Source organism: Triticum urartu, chromosome 1A (genome assembly GCF_056163025.1).
Source record: "Triticum urartu cultivar PI428250 chromosome 1A, HENAU_Tu73, whole genome shotgun sequence".
NCBI lineage: Eukaryota > Viridiplantae > Streptophyta > Magnoliopsida > Poales > Poaceae > Triticum > Triticum urartu.
The window spans coordinates 210,829,985-210,837,724 of NC_141873.1; the positions used below are offsets into that span (position 1 = coordinate 210,829,985).

General features: G+C 43.6%; 1 long non-coding RNA gene across 1 annotated transcript; it reads right to left on the minus strand.

Moving 5' to 3' along the window:
• Positions 1 to 5,077: 5,077 nt before the first annotated feature.
• LOC125553143 (uncharacterized) lies at positions 5,078 to 7,062 on the minus strand. Its single transcript, XR_007303931.2, has 2 exons — positions 6,581 to 7,062; positions 5,078 to 5,271 (listed from the first exon to the last, which is right to left on the minus strand). It is a non-coding gene; the product is annotated as an uncharacterized LOC125553143 (long non-coding RNA).
• Between the last annotated feature and the right edge of the window lie 678 nt (positions 7,063 to 7,740).

Genomic DNA, 7,740 nt, shown 5'->3' on the forward strand with positions numbered 1-7,740 from the left:
TTTGGAGTTAGCAGCCGTAGTGCATGCTTTGAAAACATGGAGACATTTTCTCATTGGAAATCATTGTGAGGTGTACACGGATCATAAGAGTTTGAAGTACATTTTCACCCAGAAGGAGTTGAATCTCAGACAAAGGAGATGGTTGGAGCTTATCAAAGATTATGATATGAAACTACATTATCATCCCGGAAAGGCTAATGTAGTAGCTGACGCATTAAGCCGTAAGAGCCATGTCAATACATTAATGACGGGAGAAATACCCAAGGAGTTAGCAGAAAATCTTCGTGAACTATGTTTGAAAATAGTTCCGAGAGGCTATGTAGCAGCATTGGAGATTCAGTCAACTTGATGGATAGAATCAGGGAAGCTCAGAAGACTGACAAAGAGATTGCTGCTATAAAGGAGAAACTGAGAAAAGGAAAAGCTAAAGGATTTCGTGAGGATGAGCACGACACCCTATGGTTTGAAGACCGCGTTTACATGCCCAATGACCCGGAGATCAGGAAGTTGATTTTGCAAGAGGCACACGACTCACCGTATTCGATTGGATTTGAAGGATATTTTCTGATGGACCGGAATGAAGAAGGATATAGCGGAGTATGTAGCAGTCTGTGATGTATGCCAGAGAGTAAAGGCAGAGCATCAGAAGCCAGCAGGATTGTTACAACCATTGCCGATACCCGAATGGAAGTGGGATAAGCTAGGCATGGATTTTATCACGGGTTTGCCCAGGACTCGTTCAGGCTATGACTCAATTTGGGTTGTAGTTGATCGATTGACGAAAGTAGCTCATTTCATCCCAGTAAAGACCACTTACACCAGTGCTAAGTTGGCAAAGATATACATGACCAGAATAGTATGTCTGCATGGAGTTCCGAGGAGTATCGTATCAGATAGAGGAACCCAGTTTACCTCAAAGTTCTGGAAGCAGTTGCATGAAACTTTGGGAACCAATTCAGTACATCTTTTCATCCACAGACAAATGGACAGACCGAGAGAGTAAATCAGATTTTGAAGGATATGCTTAGAGCTTGTGCGCTAGATTATGGATCTAGTTGGGACGACAATCTGCCATATGCAGAGTTCTCTTACAACAACATTTACCAAACCAGTTTGAAGATGGCCCCTTTCGAAGCCTTGTACGGAAGGAGGTGCAGGACACCGCTGTCGTGGGACGAAGTTGGAGACCGCCGATTGTTTGGACCTGACTTGATTAAAGAGTCTGAACAGAAGGTGAAATTGATTCGTGATAGGCTCAAGGTAGCCCAATTCAGACAGAAAAGTTATGCAGATTCTAAACGCAAGGAGACAGTTTACGAAGTCGGAGATAGAGCTTATCTTCGAGTATCTCCACTTCGGGGAACAAAGCGTTTTGGAGTTAAAAGGGAAGTTAGCACCACGATTTGTAGGACCATATCGAGTTTTGGAGTGTATGGGAGAAGTGGCCTACAAGTTGGAATTGCCTGAAGGATTGTCAGGAGTACATGATGTGTTCCACCCAGTTGAAGAAGTGTCACGCGGAGATGGCTGACATACCATTAAGAGACACAGTGCCTTTGAAAACTATTCAGTTGGATAATGATTTGACCTACGAGGAGAAACCAGTTAAGATCCTCGAGTTTGCCAGCCGAGTTACCCGCAGCAAAGTTATTAAGTTTTGCAAAGTTCAGTGGAGCCACCACTCAGAGGATGAAGCCACCTGGGAACAGGAGGAAGATTTGCTCAAAGACCATCCTCACCTATTTTCTAGCCAACCCGAATCTCGAGGGCGAGATTCATCTTAAGGGGGGTAGGTTTGTAACATCCCAAATTTTCAATTTGGAATGTTATACATTAGATCATCATTGCATATCATATTTTATTTTGCATTTTGGTTGATCCTAGAAAATTCTACGCAACTCAAGGACCCACGGAGAGAGTTGGGGATTTCGTTATTTTCATATTTGAGTTTTCTCAAATTTTGAGAATAGGATCATTTGATTTTATTTATTTTATCATCAATTATTTCTATTACAAAAATATGAGAGAGGGAATAAAATGACTTTTCTAAAATAGAGAAATATTGAGGATTTAATAATAAAATTAAATAAGATTTTAATTCGGAGTTTTTTGGTGTTTTATTTGAATTTAAAAAAAATATGCGCTTTTCAAAATTGCATTTAGGGCCCAAATAAATGTTTACTTTGTCAGGCTTGATTTTAGAAGTCCGGAAAAATTTATTTCGGGATTTTTGAAGTTCGTTTAATATTTCTTTTTATTTATTTTTTCTTATGAGCATAACTATTTAAAAAAAAAGAAAAACCGACCTACGGGCCGTGTCGCCCGTAGGGGCTTTATAAGCCGGCCCACCCCGGGGGGTGGGAACCCTATCCCAGCGCCCCGCCCTAGCGCCCCGCCCCAGCCCCGCACCCGCCGCCACCGCCGTCGCCTGCGCGCCGCCGCCGCCCCGCCGCGCCGCCGCTCCGCCCGCTGGAGCCGCCGCCCCGCCGCACGCCCGCCGAGGTTCGCCGCCGCCTCGTAGTCCGCGCCGCCTATTTTTTTATTTAGAAAATCGAACGGTTTTTCGTCGGTTTATTTTCGGTTTTTTTAGTTTTCATTTTTTTAGATCGGTTTTTTCGGTTTAGATTAAATAGCAAGCGTTCGCTCGTTTGTTCATTTAAATGAACACGTTCATCATTTAGATCTGGATAACGAACGTTCGTTCGTTAATCCGTTCGTCGTTTTCTTTTCTCGGATTAAATCCGCGATTTTTCTGATCGCGATTCCTGATCCGATTTTCGTTTTAGTATAACTTTTCACTCGTTTATCGGAATCAGGCGATTCAAGCGCCTAGAGTTTCGTCTCGAAACCCTCTATTCGTTTAACCAACTTAATTTTCTACTGTAAAACTTTCCCTAGATCCAGATTACTAGAACGAAGTTGTTTTCTTTCGCCGTTTGACTTTCGTTGCTTCGTTCGATTTGATTCTTTTTGCCAACCGGAGTTCTTAAGTTGAACCTTCTGGTTAGATTTCTTATTTGAGTTTTACCTATGCATTAGATGAGTGCTTATTGTATGCTTGTTTGTTTGTTTACGATAAAGTACACGGAGTGCGCCACCTGTTACTTCGAATCGTTAGATTTCCCGGATCATCAGCAAGGCAAGTAACACTTTGATCATACCTTTTCTACTACCCAGTTTTATTGCATTAGATCAATCCACACACATTGCATGATTAGGATCTAATTAAATTGTGGGATGGGAAGTAGATGAGGTAGTACCTATTACCTGTTATTTTTAAACCTTTGGGAGTTACTTCTACGTTTGCTTATCATGCCATGCTATACTAGTAGACGTGGATTGGGTGAGTGATATCCATGACAGATGTGAGATTGTTAATTAATGGTTTATCTAAGGTGGCAACTTAAACACACATCTGGGTGGATTGAGGCACCTGGGTATTCCAGGACTTGCCTGTTTTCTTTTGGACCGCCACCCAAGCTCAAAGGGATCATAAGACTATTCATACTAGAAACTTCCGTGTGCAACCACAAGCTATTATGGGCTCTAGCATAGTTGACTAAGTCGTGCGAACTCTTACAGTGGTAGACTAGCAGATGTAGGGGATGTAGGTGGTACGGTCTACCCGATCGTAAGGTGCTAGCGCTTCTGAAAGACTATGTCTCGGTCATCCGTCTTCTCAAACACCATGTAGTGCGAGAAACCAAACGAAGATGATCGTGTCTTGTGGGGAAAAGTGTGCAAACCTCTGCAGAGTGTAACAAACTAATCATGGTTAGCCGTGTCCGCGGTTATGGACATCTTGAGTATCTAGTACCTGGATTTTCATGTGAATCTCAACATGTTACTCTAAATTAATTTTGTTGGGTTATATTTAATGATGATGCTTAATTGGGATTGAGAATGCTGTCAACCATTCTCAATGTTTAACAACCACCATGATAGTAATTAAATTTTATTCCTTTGAAGTAGGGAAAAATTGGCTTTACGCAAAAACTGTAACCATAGAGCTTTCCACCAGCCAAATATGCATATAGTATAGCTGTTCATTCCATTGCTCTCTATGTGTTACCTTGCCAGCATATTCCATGTGCGGACCCGTTTTGGGCTGCAACGTTAATGTTGCAGACTTTTCAGACGACGATTAATAAGTTTTAGGTCGTGGTTCTATACTCAATGATGCCGTTGGAGTTGATGGACTCACTTATCTTCCAAGCCTTTCGCTGTTATCGTTATTAGATGGCCTTAAGCCATATTTATTGTAGTAAGTTCTCTTTTGAGACACTCGATGTAATAAGTGTGTGATTGCTACTCTGCTATAAATCCTTCGAGTACTGTGTGGTGTCAGCATTACTGATCCAGGAATGACACCGGAGCACAAAGATCAGACTGTTTGAGATCTGATCGCTACATCAGCTTTTGTTTTTTCCTTCCTTATTTTAAATACTTGAACCCCATCATTTTTATTTAGCGGACTTCTGTTCGTACTATAGTGAACAAATATCTCTCAAAACAAGCATGTTCTATGCTCTTTTTTTCAGAAAATCTAAGAATTATTTTTACCGTGTATAACTCTGATTTTCCCCACCACACGTTCCATCCCTACCCTGTTCCATCTTACATCATCTTCTCAGCCACGCACGCCACACTACACAATCCTTTTCTGCAACCTCATCTAGGACAATAATGCATAACATGGAGTACAAGCAGCATCCGGGATGAACCAGTGGCGCTTTTGTTTGCTTGCCACGACCGCGCCTAGAGTGGAAGACAACAGCAAGTGGGGCGAGGATGTGAGCAGCGGTAGTGTTGCACCCGCGCTGGAGGAGTTGCCCGGTGGCCGACTGTGTACGGGGGTGAGATGATGGGCGGTGCTGCGGAGGGGCACGGCTGCGGCCTACAGTTTTCTCTAATAATGTTTATAAGCATATACCTGTAGTTGAACTTGGTGTACAACCGTAGTAGAACTTCACCGCGAACGACGCATAGCCGTCGTACGTGGCATATTGACTTCCTGAGTTCTGCTTTAGACACAAATAAAAATAGCTTATGTAGGCCGAACACGAAGACAAATCAGTTGGGCGTGGGCAGTTTCAAGGATTTGAGTGTGCTCGCACTGAAATACAAAACTACATAACTCATTTTTCATTGAGGCATTAACACGAACACTTTGAAGTGCATCATACAGTGCCATTGATCCTCGCCGGCGGCCGCTACACGACCACACCTTTTTTGGTCCCCAGAAGTGTTCAGGGAGAAAACTGTTGTAGCCTGAAAATGTCCAGACACACAAAATTGTTCAAAGACAAAAATGTTCAGAGAGAATTAACAGCCTTAGCCTGAACACATGCAGATGAGATTTCAGAGAAAAATACCATCGCCGTTCTCCTTCTCTATCGGCAGTAGTAGAAATGCACAAATTAAAATAACTGTAAGTGAAAATCTAGTTGTTCCCGTAGCATCCATGGCCCGTCATGAAACTCCTGAGTAGTACTCCCTCCGTTCCTAAATATTTGTCTTTCTAGACATTTCAAATGACTACTACATTCGGATGCATGTAGACATATTTTAGAGTGTAGACTCACTTATTTTGCTCCGTATGTAGTCACTTGTTGAAATGACTAGAAAGACAAGTATTTAGGAACGGAGGGAGTAGTTGGTAGTAGGAGGACATGTAACTCTAGCATTGAACTTGGAAGGTCATTCTTGGGCAAAGACTTGAGCGCCTCACAATTACTGATCTCCAGATTTTTGAGAGAAACCGGGAGGCTGTTGGGCAGCGCCTTGATGGCATAACAATAGGAAATCTCCAATTTTTCCAGAGATCTCAGGATGTTGTTCGACAACGACTTGATGGCATAAGAGTAGATGATATGTAATCCCCAAACTTGGTGTATAGATGAAGTAAAACTTATTTTTAATCCACGGCTGTAGTGGAACTTGTCCTCGAGCAGGAAAGAGCGGTGCGACATCGAGCATAGCCGGAGCCAGCTCGTCTGCAGGTGGATGGCTTGGCCTGGGGTAGTGCGCTGCTACCGCATTGTGTGGCCGATGGTGGGATACACGGCGGCTGTTCCCGGAGGAATGCGTGGTGGCGGCAAGGAATCTGAATGCGAATAGAAGATGAACTTCTAACCTGCAGTTATTTACCATTTTGATTTTCCTCTCACAAATTGAACTTCTACCTTGTAGTTTTTTTGCACTGAATTAATCTCAGTTGTTGAACTTCCAAACTATAGTTGACTAAGCAATCCTAAGTCACGAACGCAAGGGAGAGAGCATGATCCTCTGCTCATGTTAATGATACACAGGAAGACCATCAGTAGAAAGCACCTCTTATCAATTTTTAACCAAAATTTGTAGCTTTCTTAGTAAGCGAACAAAGAAGAACGTCTTCAAATAAAAGATTTGCTCCAAGACGATGGGGAAGCACCACTTATCATCGCTTCAACCACGGACAACAACAAGTTCAAACCAGAAAAACATGGCTGAACTGCAGCAGCACCACCGAGAGAAAAAATGGGTAGGTGAGAATTCATCTGTATTCAGCTGCGGTTGTGAACCTCCAAGGGATGCGTACCTGAACGGCCAGAGGAGGCGCCGATTAACACCGTGGTGCGGCAGTGAAGCTGCACCTGTAGGAGGCTGCGCGGTGGGGGAGCCTCCGCCCAGCAGCATCACCAGGGAGATGGAGGAGTGGGGCAGGGGCCCATTGACGTGCGGGGATGGCTGGGTTGTTGTCCTGGCGAGGCGAGGTCCTGGCTAAAATGGATGAGAAGAGGGGCGGTGCTCGCTGGCGTGGTTGTGGCGGAGGAGAGATCCTGGCGGAGGTGGGGTGCGGCCGCAGTAGCTAGGTCGGGTCGGGGAGCAGAGGCGGGGGCTAGGGAGGTCGCGCAGCGGCGGGGATTCCGGGAGGCCGGGCAGTGGCGGGGAGTCCCGGCAGGTCGCGCGGCAGCGGGGTTGTCCGGGCGGTGATGGGATCAGGGGATCGGGGTGAAGGTGGTCTGGTGGAGCCGTGGAGGTCGGGTCGGGGTGGTTTTTTCCTTTTATTTTTGTCGCTGCCGATTCGGGGAGTTCGGGAACGTCTGATCGTCCTATATAGGGCGCGTCGTGATGTTATTGTAATCCTGAGATTAAAATAGTGCTATTATATATATATTAATTAGGCTTTAAGTGCGTATTTGTTGATGAAAGTGTTGTTCCATAGAAATTATATTTTGTATTATTCATGTCGCCTACAAAGTATATCGCACAACCTTATAACTTCTTACTTCATTTTTAAATTTGTACTAGTCCTTTATACTGTATAATGCGCTACTCGTACTACTACCTCCCTTCTAGTTTATTGGTCTCCTTCGTAATTTGTGTCAAATTTTGACCATAATTTTAACTAACTAAATGATAATGCATGTCACAAAAATTATATCGTTTGATTCGTATTTGAACATAGTTTCATATGGTATAATTTTTCATGTCATGCATTGACATTTTGTTAGTTAAACCTATGGTTAAAATGTGACATCAAATACAACTAGTAGGTCGTACAGTAGTAGTACTAGTATACGTTGGTCAAATTATTCATCATGTCCTCACATTGAATTGCCGTGACAACACGCTGCGCGTGAGGTGACACAAGAGTCCTGGCAGCATGTTCGAGTATTGGGGACTTCAGATTTGGAGTATCACTTATCTGTCGAAATCTTTCATCATTCACTTAAAACAGTCGATTGATCATACATT